This window comes from Centroberyx gerrardi, chromosome 10, assembly GCF_048128805.1.
Source record: "Centroberyx gerrardi isolate f3 chromosome 10, fCenGer3.hap1.cur.20231027, whole genome shotgun sequence".
Taxonomy (NCBI): domain Eukaryota; kingdom Metazoa; phylum Chordata; class Actinopteri; order Beryciformes; family Berycidae; genus Centroberyx; species Centroberyx gerrardi.
The window spans coordinates 19925436-19941037 of record NC_136006.1 but is presented as its reverse complement, the minus strand read 5'-3'; positions in this window follow the sequence as shown (position 1 = coordinate 19941037).

The window sequence follows — 15602 nt, the reverse complement described above, 5'->3', positions numbered from 1 at the left end:
ATTGTACAAAATACTGCTTAAGGTGAGAGTGTGAAGAGTCAGAGTGGACCTGCTCTTTCTCTTTGAGCAATTGATATATTGGCCTTTTGCATTATGCTGCTAGGCCAGGTGTTTAGCCACTCTGAGCTAATCCAAAAAGCAGATTAGTGTTAGCAGGTATGGATTAGACTAGTTTGTGACCATGGCAGTTTCTAAAAGAGTGTGTGCCAGTAAGCAGCCTGCGTCACAAACATATACTCTTGCACCATGATCTGGCTGTATAATTTGACACCTATGGACACACACATTACAATATGTAGGCTACACATGGCATTGGACATTTCTGACCAGGCCCAAAACTAGTGTGTCATTGTATGAGTGGTTGTGTAGAAAAATTAGATCCAACTGAGTTTTTAATTTTTTTTTATTTTCATTTTTTATATGAGCACTGTTCCAGAGCTGAGAATTACATTGGTGTGGTTTGGTGAGATCAGTGGGTGTGTTGGTAGCCAGTGCTGCTGTCATTTTATTTCTTTTAACGTTTATTTAACCAGGCAGGTCAATTAAGAAGAAATTCTAATTCACCATGACGATCGGGGCAGCAGGGCATCTGTTTTTAGTCTTGTCATGTTAAATGCTACTGATGGGTGAAGAGTGGCTCTGCACTGGCACAGTTAGGACCTTCACCCATGTGAAGTCACTGCCGCTGCAGTGTGGGGCAGTGGGTGAAACTGGAGAGAAAGGGGAGAAGTCATTACTGCACACTGGCTTGACTGGCTGACGTGTAATGTTTTCTTGGTGGATGATAATTGGCTAGAGGAGTACAGGACAGATGAGGGGTCCCCATGGTGGAGGATGTTCCAGACTGTGGATCGTTCCCACCTGGATCATCATGGCTTGTCCCCGCCTTTGGATGTTTGCCCATATGAGAACAGCATCTGCCTCCAGCTCCAGACTGCTGACCACATCATTTATGACCATGCGATCCTTATGTAACCAATCTTAGGAAAATATACTAAATTAAAAACTGCTTTAACAGAATATTAATGTGTGGCAACCAGTCAAATGACTCACCTTGGACAGATGAGTCCCCCTGTTTTTTTCTCTCTTACCTACCAGTTACACAGCTGTGCACCTGATGGCATCTTTGGCATGTTAAAGAGGATGGTCAAGTGTCATCTTATTGTTGAATTTAGACATATCATATTGCAATCCACAATATTGACCAACTGTAATCCACAATGACAACAGTTGGTGGATTACCCATTAGAGTAATGCAGGACAGAGGGGTTAAGACATGCGTGGAGCAACCCTGCATGAAACTGAGTTCAAATTACTTAATATCCCAGAGGAGCATCCACACCGTAATCTTATTTGTTGCCGTCTAGTTTTCCCAAATAATGTCATCATGATGGGCTCATAGTGGCGTGTCCCAATTAACTGTAACGAATTCAAGGTGTTAAACAAATTGACTAATTGTCACAGGGTTATATATACAGTCAATAGACTGGCTCTTGGACTTATTTCACCCCTGTCAGCAGCTTTATAACCCCATAATTTATAATTTATATTTTAAACTGTGCAATACTGATTCTGGTAACAATTTTGTGCAATAATTCAACTGTGCAATAATTATTTACTTATTTACACTGTTGTATATATTATAGTATGATGCACATATTTGTACATATTTCTTATTTCTCTTATTTCTATATTATTATTGTTATATATTGTAGTATAATGCACATATTTTACATATTTATTATTTTCTTATTTCTATTTTTCTTATAATTTGTCTATGCTTATATATATTTCTCTTCTAGAATGCGAGCAACTGCAATGTAACCCAATTTCCCCTCGGGGATCAATAAAGTATTTCTGATGCTGATTCTGATTCTGATAAAAGGGCCTGCAACAATGGTACGTAAAGATGCTCAAACTATTATGCATTATGACGCACCTGACGCATTGGAGACGCTGGGCACACAGACATCCTCTTCAGCCATCTGACCGCCGAGTCAGACGGTGGGTGGAAGGGGTGTGTGTGTGTGTGAAATGTTGAATGTGTGGTAATTTGTTCACTCTTTCCAAAAACAGAAGGCACATTTAGGATACCTGGTCACCCGCAGCAGTCTCATCTTCCTCTCATACTATGTCACCCTCCTTTACTGGCACCATGCCACTAATCAGGATTTCCCCCATTATCGATGCCGACGTCCGCTACGTGGAAAGAGCACCGGTGCCGACGGGGCTTCTTGGCGTCAATGTCTATATCGGACCCAAGCACGTGCACAGTTAGGGTACAAAGGGGACTTGAACCTCTGCCTTTGTGCCCTGTCACTCCTGAAGTGCCCTGTTTTAATGGAATTTGTAAAATACATTAAAAAAAATCATCTAATATGAAGGTGCTACTCTCACAGAACAGAGGCAGCTTCATTTAGAAAAAGGGCCTCCCCCTTTCTGTGGAAAAGTGGTTGCACCCAAACTTTAACTGTCCAGGAAAACAAAAACAACAAAATAAAACTGACATTAAAGCACAAGCTGCACTTAAGCAAGTCCACCTCTGGCTGATGGGAGTTACCGTTTTAACACAGGTAACGTTATTACCTCCGCCAAGGAGGTTATGTTTTCGGTGCCGTTTGTTTGTTTGTTTGTTTGTCTGTTAGCAGGATTATGGAAAAAGTACTGGCCCGATTTTCATGAAACTTCGTGGAAGGGTGTAAAGTTAGCATGGGCCAAGGAAGAACCCATTAAATTTTGGAGCGGATTCGGATCCGACTCACGAATAGCACGAACCTTGGCAGAGGTCTGCGCTCTCCGAGTGCCCTTCTAGTTCATGATGTGCCATTGTGTGTCATCCAATAAAACCAAGAGCGAATTGTCAGTTTGTCCAAAAATAATACTTGAGCTCCTTATAGTGGTTGTAGGCTAAATAAGCTAGCTAATAAGCTAGCTAACTCATATAGCTTCTTGTTAGCTAATAGCCAATGCCATGTTTCAATATTCTTATGAGAATTAATGACAGGAGGAATGAATGCAACATGTATCTGTTTTGGTTGTGCCTAGTCAGTTTTCCATCTGGAGAATGGTAAACAGGGATGGTACATTACCTTTTACCCTCTCAGAAAGCATCCTGCCCTCAGAGCCACTCCCCCATCAACTGAAGACTCAGAAAGCAGCAGGTAGGCCTATAGCAAAAACTCTATCACACAAGCAAACGTTGCCAACGACTGTCCATAGCATTGCTAGTACTTTTTAAAAAGTTTTGTTTGTTTCAATTGTTTGATTCTTTGAGAGTTTCAGCATCTCAGTGCTGTGTGTGTGTGTCTGTCATGAAGTTTTAGTCAGAGTTAAAAAGTGAATATAGTGTCTACATGCAAGGCTTATGTCAACTTTGCCTTTTACTTTTGCATATATACTGTATCCAATACTTTTGGATATAATGGTGCTTTTCCATTTTCTTCCTCACAATGGCGCTCAATTACAAGATGATTGTGATTCGTAAAGGGAAACTTGCGGAATCTATGCACAGTTTATGAGTGAGGCCCCAGGAGAGGAGAGTCTCCCCGGTGTCTTGGATGTGTCTGTCTGTTTCCTGTGCAGCCACAAGAGGGCCGTGTCTCTGTTTGGCTGCATGCAAATATGGTTGCATTCATCTCAACTGAATAAAATTACAGTTTTGTGTTTTGATCTGAAGTGGACTGTCTAATGTCTACCACACATCGCATTGAAGATACTATTTCAAAGAATTTAAAAACGTTTTGAAGACATTTTAGACATTATTGTGTTTTCATATGAGTCTATCTTGACTCAAGACATATGTGTGTGCCAGCTTGTGTCTCAAGTTTAGGAATCAGATCACGTTTGGAGGAGCTCCAAGAGCTATTACAGTTGAATAAGCCCTATGATGGATGTTACCCCAGGTAGTCGCACACCGACAACTGTGGTATGTCGGAACTTGAACGAGTAGATAAACACCATGAATAAATCCAGCTCAATCACTCTCATGGGTTAATGGTGCTGAGGCCCATTTTCCCTTGACTGAATGGGGTACAGGATTGGGTGAGTGGACAGCTTTCTCTCTCTCTCTCTCTCTCTCTCTCTCTCTCTCTCTCTCCCTCTCCCAGTAACAGTGTGTAATTATACTGATAAGACGGCAGAAGTGTTGTTTGATAACTCAATAAGTCTGCAGCTCATTCCCGGGTGTCCGTGCTGACTCTTGTTAAGTGTCATATAAAAGTCTGCTGATTTATGAGCAGATAAATGACAGGGCAAGCTTGAAGTTCAACCCTGGCCTTCACAAGTTGGCTGTGAAACACTGTGCAGACACTATTGTGCAGTGTGGAAATGAGTTTCCAATCACTATGGAAGGAAATTCAACCCTACAATGGTGGGCTACTGGCAAACCGGCGCTTTTGAATGTGACCATGACATGACAATTTACCAGAAAGAGTTTGTCTTTCTGTTTGGAATGGTGGGTTTTTGTTTTTGTAGAACATGGTTAATGTCAAACAGTAATGTTTGGAAGCAAACCAACTTTAATTAATGAGATGTTTTATTGTAACAACATCTGCCAAGTTATGGCACAAGAAGGGTTTTTGCTGGAAGTTCACTTTGACTCTCCAAGCCTATTAGAGTTTACAGGGTACGAAGCTGGTTCTAATTGGGAGAAGCCCAATGCATCCAGTAAACCGTGGGGTGGCCCAGTGAAGTGTAGCTAATTGCATATACATTGTAATGCGGCCCTGTAGCTACCTGAGCAGGGAATAGTGCCTAGGAAGGTTTTCTTGTGGTTTGGAATGTATCCAGTACCTTGGCAGTTTGCTATAGACATTCAGGAGTGTGGACATGTTCATTCTATATATACTATACACCATACTGTTTATACTATATATATACTGTATATATCTTGCATTTCAAATCCACTGTTCATACTGTTTATACTGTTCATACTGTTATTTATCTTAGCACACTCATACTACCCCTTACAATTTATTCTATTTATATACTTAGCGTATTCATACCACTCTGTTCATACTGTTCATTCTGTTAATACTGTTCATACTGTATATACACCATACTGAATATACTATATACAGTATATTATTATATACATCTTGCATATTCATATATCTTGCATACTCATATCCACTGTTCATACTGTTGATACTGTTAATACTGTTCATACTGTATATATCTTAGCACATTCATACTACCTTTATAGCTTATTTTATTTATATATATATATATGTACATTACATTGCACTGCACCTTTGCTGCTTCTTTTGCACTTCTGGTTAGATGCTAAACTGCATTTCGTTGTATTAGTACTTGTACTCTGTGCAATGACAATAAAGTTGAATCTAATCTAATCTAATCTAATCTAATTTTCTTTTGAGCATTTACTGTCATAGTCGTGTCATGGTCTAGAAAAACACGGCAAGGACAGATATGATCACAGTTATATTCAATTTGGTCTCTTTCTCCATACTGCCACACCCCTTCCCTGTTCTCCTCATCCTTTCAAATTCCCTCCTCCCATCATTTCTTTTTATATCTTATGACTATTTATTTTCTTCCTCAGCCTGATTTGGACCTGTTAATGTCTCCAGTATGTTTTGAGAAGGATGGAAGGAGAAAGAGAAGGGGATAGAGAAAGGAAGAATCAGAAAGGCACGTGTCTGGATTACTGCTCTCTTTTTGGCCCACGTGCCTCGCCAGCAGTGTTGTGCATGTAATGGGTGACAGTGAGTTCATTGGCTGACGGGACTGTTAAGGTCATCGCTACCTTTCCCCAAGTCCAACTGCCCTGATAGACATCCCCACAGGCCCACACCTACCCACCATAGACCACTCACACCAGAATCTTGGGGTAGAAATGAGCTTCAGCCTATTCCATCCACATTCCTTAGACAAAAGAATGTCTATGTATAAAGTATAAAGTAGTGTGTTTTTATTGTTTGGACTTCATATTGTGCATCATATAATACAAAGTAGTAGTGTAGTAGCATCCAAGGCCGACAGATTTACATCTACACAATGATACAGTTCTCTGGAGATACATTTAGGTGATGGGTTGTTGATATCAGTGTGCTCCATTTTTCAGCCCCCTCCTGCGTCTCATCCCCAAATCCCTCTCTCTACATTAATTTGGTGTTTTGGCAATTAAAAAACGATTTATTGCCGTTTATGATGGTTAAATTCCCATCTCTTGCTTGGGGATGCTGCCAAGGGCTTCTCTCGCTGTCACTCTGAGGCCTGGCGGTTGGTGAGGTAACCTCTCCTTCGGTGATTTATACCACACAGATGTTCTGGGATGAACAGTCATCTTGGTGGAGGGGGGGGGGGTTTGAATGCTTTCAGCTCTGATACAGAGCCGTCCAACACAGTCTGCTGGGGAAACACTTACGGTCCCATGGCATTGGGATTAAAAGAGCGTTCCCATTCTGTCCCCCCTCTAAGAGCATTGGCGTTTGGTGGATATTTCCCTGTGACTATCGCGGTCAGAAGAGACAGATCAATTGAGTTATGCTATGTAATACTCATCAAGCAGGAGCAGCTGTGGTTCTGATGAAGTTTGGAGCTGTGATGTTTTGTTGGCATGTACTATTTCTTAAGAACGCAGTTGTTACTCCTTTGCCAGGTCGAACAGCATTAAAGATTTCCTTGCAGAGAGACAGATTTTAAGATTAGAGAGCTATGCTTATATTCAAGATATACTGTAGATGGAAGCTGAGAGTCAAAAAGAGTACTTGTTATCATCCCTCTTTAATCAGGGGTAGATTCAGACCAGGTTCGTTGGCAGCAATGCTAACCACTTGGCTATTTATCAGCGAGTATCAGTTGGATGTTTGGCACTGGGGATCCCATTGTTTTGGTGATTGTTGTTGTGTTGTAGAAACTAATTCAACACACAGTAATAAGCTGGGATGGTCTCTGCAAAAAAATCCCTTTGATGAAGTGAGGCATTTGTCCCTACAGACATAAAAAATGTAAAATGAATATTAGTTTTCCTCTCTCTTTTTCAATTAGGCTCCTTCGCCATTATGTGGGCGTGATGGAGCATTTACTCCATGACATTATTTATAACTGTGTTGGAACTGCTACATCAAGAGTGTGAAAAACATCTCAGCTCTCGTGTGCCAGACCGTCTGTCAGCAGAGCTCTCAGCAGGGGCGTGTGGGGAGAAACAGTTCGTCACAGGGAATGGATGTTGCAGGGAAACCTCTGGTCCATCAACACCCTAGCTAGTTGTTGATGTGGCGGGACAGGTGTGCTCTTCCTGGATTAGGAAGAAGCCTCTCGCGTATCCACTGCGTCTGAGGTCACTGACTCACTGATGTCATTCACATGGGCTTTCAATGGCCACAGTGTTAAATGTTGGAAATTGCTTCTGCTGTGACAACAAGAAGAAAATTAATGTTTTCTGTACCCTTATGATGAATGAATGCGCTCTTCTTTTTGGAGATTCTGATTTTACAGTACTGCTTTTGTGACATCACAGTCATCTTCTGGAATTCTTTGTTGTTTTGATCGCATAACTGTCTGCTCCATGCATGAGGGTATGGGTAGACTGTTGTGTCATAAAGGACAAGAGAGAATTTTTGGGGAATGCAAAGCAAAGTCATAAAAGAACCTTATTATTCTTTCTCAAGAAGATTTATGCATGCTTTGCTCTATGGCATCACAATATTCCACCATTTCCCCTTTGCGTTTCCCCTGTCCGTGACATCACAGCATCCAAAATGGATGCAACTCCTAATGACTGAAATGATCACAGCCAAACTCCTGCTGCTGTACAGCTCTGTTTACCCCACTGACCTAGAATGTTGACCATAGCCCAGTCAGCTCATTGAAAACAGCTTCAAGAAGCTCCTGCTCCTTCCCACCTGGACCCCCAACCCCAACCATGTCGAAATTAGTATGTGTGTGATTGGCTGCAGCTCCCCATTTCCATCCCTAAACCCTTGGCACCCTGTGTGCTTGTGTGTGTGTGTGTGTGTGTGACTGTTGACATGCTGGTGAGAGCGTCAAGGCAGCATGTGCATCAGGGAGATGCTGTGTGGAAAAGGAGGCACCCAGGGAGACGGAGACAGACTGAGACAGTGTGCAGATGGATGGACTAGAGAGGCCCTCGGGCCCTCAGAGGCCCTCTGCTCGTGTGAGAGCGAGATGGAGAGAGGAGCTGGAATGTCTAACTCAAGCTAAGCCAAGTCTGAAAACAGCAGACAGTAGTAGACCTCTATGGCTGTTCATCATCATCGTCATCATCATTGTCATCATCATCATCATGTCATATATTGCAGTGACAGGCTGGAAGTGGCTTTGAGATGAGACCTTTGTTGTCGCAGCTACAATAAATAACTTTACCTCTACTTTTCATTCCAAAATTTCCATTGTATCCATGCTGCACGTGGAATATGAACGCTTTTTCTTCACAAAAGCGAACCATTCTCATTGGTTGCTCCAAGGTCCAGTGGCTGTAATTATGCAGCGTTTTGGATGACGGTGCTCCATGATGCGCTCAATAAAACCCACCTGGGGGGAGCTGGGATGAGGTTTGTGCTGTTGAGAAATAAGGGTGGGATGTTTTGCTTTAGAGCTTAGTCTCTTGCAGAGCGTGTTTTGTTTTATTTATTTATCACCCTGCATACTTTACACAACACTTCAGCAATTTAATGCTCTCATATGGTTGGATGGGGAGTCAGGTCTTCCCCAATGAGTCACATGGATGTACACTAACTAACTGGATTTGGCCTCGGACAACTGGACTGAAATCTAAAATCTTATTTCAAGGATGTAGATTCGACAGTTGTGACACAAATTAGTCTTTTATTTATGCCACAAGAAAAGCAAAGAGTAGACTACCCACGGCGTGGCAGATTGAAACAGAGTGTTGCGTAACAGATGAAGAGCAGGCGGTCTAGTTCTGTCAGTCACATTCTGCTCCTCTCTCTTCCTCTTGGGATAGGCTGCTCTCCTGGGCCTCAGAGCAGCTATAAAACTTGTGGGGCCATCTGTGAAAGACTGTCAAAGAACAGATGAAAAGGATAACCACTGCTTGGCCCAACAGCACCAAATGACTTACTGTGCTGCTTGTTCCCTGATTCATTCCTTTTAGCCCCTATTTAGCCAGGCAAGTTGACTAAAAATGCATTCTTATCCATAGCAATGGGGGAGTCTTTGCAGGGGAGCGAGAGTTGCATTCACATTCACTGTACACATACACACCTGGGAGGGAAAGGGGTGCTTCTAGTCACAAGCTCACTTTTCTAACCCGTTGGCTACCACCAACCCAAAATTCATTCTGAGTGAGATAATGATAGCGCTTGTAACACACACACACACACCAAAAAAAACCCTACGTCTATATTTTTGTATTTAAGCGTTAACTGAATTTATTACGATTTACTGTGAGCTCTTCAAGTTGTGAGGAATGGAGTCCCGCTGCCTGAAGGAGGGAACTGAATTCGGAGAGGATAAACCTTTTAGCCCTGCTTTGCTTCTATCCCTCACTTTGTTTAGCTTGGCCTTTCCTTTGAGGTATTGCTCATCATATCTGCGGTCGACAGTGATAATGTTGTTTTGGATACATGGTGCTGAGCTGAGGGAACCGCGGCTTACCGACCAATCTAGAGCAGGAATGGCATGCTGGGATCAACAGGCCTGCTCCAGTTGGATATTTTAAATCATCTGTGTTTTCACTACTCCTTTTAAAGAATCTCTTGATCCACTTAGCTTTTTTCTTTTCAGATCTCCATGTCGTTTTGGTTCTCTCTCTGTTCTACGCTGACTCCCTCTCTTACTCTATCTCCTATGCTTGTCTTACCCTATCCATCGAGCTCATTTTATCCGCTGATTCCACGGTCTTACAAATCTTGCTGTGCTATAAAGGATTTTTGTCGGAGTGCAGTGTGGAGCCTCTCTTGTGTGTTCAAGGCAGGATGTCCCACGGGCTGGGTGACATCTCTCTACATCTGCGACCAGAGCTCAGTGATGAGCTCTGTGATAATATCTAACCGTGTGATTAGAGGAGAGATCTGGTGAGAACGCAAGGGGCTGACACAGGATCAGAGGGAACCCTCACATATCCGAAATAATGTTTTAGCTAACCTGAAGCTTTTACAAGTCAAAACATTTTATTTAATTTCAGTTTATCAAAATAATGTCTCTTGATTCAGATTCTTGAAAGTTGATTTGCGTTGGATACAGTTGAAATTGTCTCACCCCATTGGCAGATTTGTTTCACTTGATTCTAAGACTCAATACTACTCTGTATAAATTACTTATTAAGATGGATATTTTTGCCAAATTTGGATGGGATGTTGCACAGTAAGACCGCCTGTACTTATCAGGAGTTGGCTGTACCGGCACAGCATGTATTTCTTGGAACCAAGCCACATTTACCCAAAAATAAACCTTTGGATGCAATAGCACTTGCACTTGGAGCATCCATCTTTGTGTCAGGGCTTAAACAGATCAGAGGGCTCTCTGTTCCTTTCAGGAAGCAATGAGCCGCTTTGGCCAATTGCTGATCTTAGCAAAGCTGATATTTTTTGGTTTCCAGCCAATAGTAAGAGTTGTTTCTGACAGACATATGGAAACCAGATGGTCCTCAGCCCAAACAAATCTTCCAAGCCTTTAAACGGCGTGTGTAATCAAATGATTGAGGCTTACACACCAACCTGTGACCTGAAGATAAACAACCATTCTTGTATGTTTGTGTGTAAGACAATGTGCATTTGTGTGTGTGTGTGTGTGTGTGTGTGTGTGTGTGTCACAGACCTCTTAATGTCCTCAGTGACCTCCACTCACTGATTACTGTGGATCTTCCTCCATTGTTTGTTGATACGCTCTGCCGTTGCGTGTATCATGCATCAGGGTGAATGTTGCCCAGACACATCCATCCATTAGGTATATGATGCAAGTTTGAGGCAAGGTTTGAAAGTGTGTGCATGTGTGTGTCTATGCACATTGTGAGTGTGTGAATGCGTGTGTGCATAATGCAACTGTGTGTGCGTATGTTTGTATGTGTGTATAGTGTGTGTGGACTCTGCCAGGTGGATTAAGGAATGTTATGGAAAATGAAATGGGCCTGTGAGGGAAAAGGGCTGGTCGGGGTGGCTGTGGCAGTTGGAAGCAGGGGCCGTTTTCCGATCTGTCCGCCGTGTGCCTGCTGGTCACCTGCTCACAATTAGACCTGGATGTCTTTGCTGCTTTCTCCTCTGATGGCCCCTGCAATCACTGTCCAGGCCGGGCCTCTCTCACTGGTCTTAGAGCGCACATGTCCAGGCCTGGATGCAAGGCAATGAAGCTGAGCAGAAATCCACCAACATATCACTGAACGTAAATTTGCCGTGTCGCGCTCAATGACGCAGCACTTCATAGCACTTTGAAAATGAAATAAAATGATATCAGAGTACATTCCTCCCCCAGTTATTCAGTTTGAAATCATTAATCCTTCTCATTGAGGCTTGATGAAGTTTGTCTAAGCAGTTAATGTTGGATCTTTGATTGTGTAACTTTTACCAAGTGTGAGAGCTGACAGCAAAGGTACGGTCATCACTGAATGTGTTGCCTTGAATCCCTTCTCTGTGTATCCTGCGATTTGGTTTGATTAGTTTTGGCTTGTTTGCTCAGCCTTGCATAAGACGTACAACACCCACAATATGATTCACTATGATTCATAATATGATTTTTTCTTTTGAATTTTGACTACAATTACCACCAATTCCCTGAAACACAGGGCTATTACATGGAAAATGATTTCATGCTATGGTTCATGTGATTTGGAAGAAAAAGAGGTATAAAACAACAGTATAGACTTGGCTTTTGGCAGCTAAAAGTTTTTAGAAAGTTTTAGAAAGTGTTCAACACCAGAACCAGGGTCTAGAGTTCAACCCAACTGTCTGGCGAATGCTGCAGCAGGTGCTACCTGAGGCTGGCTGTTTCAAATCCTCTTTTCAATGGCTGGAAACTATTTTAATGGGAAACACAGGGATGGATAATAAAAAGAGACAGAGTTAGAAGTTCCCTCTTCTCCAGGCCCAATTAGATGGTGGACTGTTTTTGTCAGGAATCTTTCAGCAGTTGTTCAGGGAATCATAGTTTATTACACAGGCACATCTTCTCTCCACGGTCCTGCCTGTGGAAAGCACGGTCCCCAAAGAGAGAGCGAGGAGAGAAGGAGCGAGAGAGAACTGGAGGATGAAAACTTTCCCAGTTCACTATTGACACTTGTGTTTGATTTGAAATGCCAATCATGATTCCCCTTTTGGTAGTAAAGTGAGGTATTATGTAATAATTGCTCCTGGTAAATGACTGGATAATGTGCTCATTTGTATCGAATTAAATGCAATCAGGCATTAGCATGGTCATTACAGACCTGGCCCTGACTGCTGCCATGGAGAATATCTCCCACATGCTGCACATGATGTCAGGTTATCTACAGTTCACCACAGCATCTTCTACATCCATTTACTGTTGGAGTCTCTCAGGTATGCGTTAATTCCCATTCCCACTGTTTGCTGGAGCCGCAGCTGCAGTGTGCAGAGCTGTGATGAGGGGCTATATATTCCTGTTGTGTATCCTTAATGCGAGGTCACGGTTTAGTGTAGGATTCTCTGATAGCATTCACGTGTGTTCCCCTCTTTGTGTTCTGGCCCAAAGACAGAGACAATTTCTGGTGTTACACCCCAAGACTCTTCCACCTAACACTGGGCGAAGGACTGCTTCTTGACAAGAATTGAGTTTTCAAGCACTGTACAGCACAGGAGGTTGCATGATAAGAAAATGGCAACCAAAGAAACACTATATAACGCATAAGAGGACAACTAGGAATCCCAGAAAGTTATTGTATTTTATGTCACAATCCTATATGTTAAGTGTATCATCTGCCTTGAAAGACCAAAAGAATATAATTGAGGGATCATCAACTCTGGGCTTACAGGGCATGCGGTAAGATGGCTCCAATTTTGAGCCCTGCTCCTTTGAAGGCCTTCGCTGAATGGATGGTATTGTATCGCTTAGATACGAGAAACCTCTTATTTGCTCCAATGTTTCTGCCCCTTTTTCGCATGAAGACTTCAGTGGCATGCAATATGACACCGTTTCTTCCTAACCCTGTCCAGCTGTGTGTGAGTGGGACTCACTCTGTCGCCACTCTCACCATCAGATCACAGAGCAATGTGGGGTTCAACGGCACAAAGCCCCAGCTCTGAAGCATGATGGCAAAATTCACATTTGACTGAGGGCCTGTCCTCACTCATCCATTTGAATGCTGGATTCGTCGCTGGCCTTTTGTCATGTCGACACTGCAGGGTGGCGATGATGAGTAATCATCGGACATGTCAGATATTTTCCAAAGGCATCTAGTCACAGCCTCCGCGCCTTTGCGTGCAAAACAACTGTTCTCTTACTTGGCTGGATCATTTATAATCCTCCCCCTGCAGAGCAGAAAATCCACGCTCTGTGTGAGTCCAGGTGAATGGGAATGGAGTGTTATTGTCATTAGGAGTGGATGCAAACATAATAAATATCCACCTTGTTGACAACAGCAACCGGAGACCACTCGCTCACTCCATCTCCCTGGCTGTGTTCGAGATAAGGACGTCCCTCCACAGCGGGAACGCTGTTTCCATGCTGTCCTTTTAGAATTTCACCTCACATGCTGCTCGTGAGGAGAAGAGGCTCTGTGCAATGGATATTGCGTGAAATACCACAGTGTTTCACTTAAGACAATATGCAGCAGTGTCCGTGCTGATTGGCCTCATTGTATCCAGACTTCTGTGTCTGCTGTTTCACACACGTGTTGATCAAAAGGCAACCGAGTGTGTGTTGAGTGTGAGAGTGAGTGAGGGTGGCTGAGCAAATCCCACTTACCCTTTCCTACCTTTTTTAATCCCACATGCTCTCGTTCTCTCTCTCTCTCTCTCTCTCTCTCTCTCTCTCTCTCTCTCTCTCTCTCTCGCTTGCTCTCTCTCTCTCTCTCTCTCTCTCTCTCTCTCTCTCTCTCTCTCTCTCTCTCTCTCTCTCTCTCTCTCTCTCTCTCTCCCCTTATCACTCTATCAATCTATCAATAGAAGCATGTTGTGCCAGCACACGATGCACCAGCAGGCTTTGCTGCTGCCCTAGCCTTCCACTGTTTGACATGAAGAGAAATAGATGAAAGTCTAGACTGACACCTGTTGAGAGTTATATGTATCTCCAACAAGGTCAAACAAGGACTGGTGTGTATCAATATATTCCCTATTACTTCATCATCTGTCACACTTTGATTTAGTTTGGCACGGAGCCAACAACATTCTTCAACCAGGGGGAACCCAGTTTTTTCAGCGTCACAGTCCAGATGGTCTAAAAGAAAGATGAAGGGATCGAAAAATTGAACGGGGGAGCAATTAGTTTCACTGGATACCAGAAAGTGTCACACCACGGATTTGCAGGCTGTTACATCATTTACTGTAGACTACGGCGTTAGTGCTGTTTGGTAAGTGTAAAGCGATGTGATGATGTGATGTAGAGTGGGTGATTATTTTCCACAGTCCAGTCAGTGCACTGGCCTCCTTTCACTTTCACCTACTGCGCTGTGTTGTACTAAATATGTCTGTCCAAATGTCTCCTGTCTTCCTCCGTTCTGTCTTCCAGAACCTGTCTTAGTTTGATCCCGTGGTTTATTTGTCTTAATCACCCAGAGGAACAAAGGGGGAGCGGAGACCAAAGAAGGCTTAGTACAACCATATCACCAAGCCAGGAAAACAAACTAATTTCAATCAGAAATTATGTCTCCTTCTTTTCTTTCTGCCTGTCCACCTCTCTCCCTCTCCCTCTCCCTGATTCGCTCAATCATTTCAGCTCTTTCTCATCATTTATTTTCCTATTGTACAGTGACAGGCTTTTGAGTATTTCAAGATGGCTCCAAACTAGGTTAGCATGGGGCAATACATCAGTGTGATGTAAAGAAAACATTTAACAGACGCTATTTTGTCACCACAAACATTTAATCATTTAACAGACTGTTTTGTCATCCAGCCTTTTTCTCTGGCTGATGTAGCAGATAGCCTGTTGCACTGGCCTCCAGGCAAACATCATCCTGCACTGTTTGTGTTGTTTCTGGAGACGGAATGATTCGCAGAATGAACAAGTGCGAATGAAAAACTTGCACAACACAAATGATGAAGTGCAGGTAAGAAATTAAGCTAGCGGACACGGACTGTGTACAAACACATCTAAACAATTTCTCTCTCGCCTTCTGAAGGCTTCCTGTGTTTTCTGCGCTGTGTGCACATCGATCCATTCTGCAGGACTCATGTACAAGTGTCCTCTCATGGCCAGCCAGTGTTCCACCATAAAAAATATTTGAGAAACGCGGCTCAACTCTAAAACAAAATACGATGCTGGCCTTTTATACCAACAGAGATCGAGGTGAGTGATTTTCAGTGTGTCGGGGCCTGAAAATGACTTCAGCATGATATACTGTATATCTGCTGTGTGATTTTTAGTCATAAATGTGTGTTACATAAAGTATTCCTGTTTTAGCTATTGTCAGGGAGGCACCCTCCTCTGTTTGACTGGTCTGTGTTTTGTATTTGGATGCTGTTATAAGACTTAATGGTCTAGTGGAATCA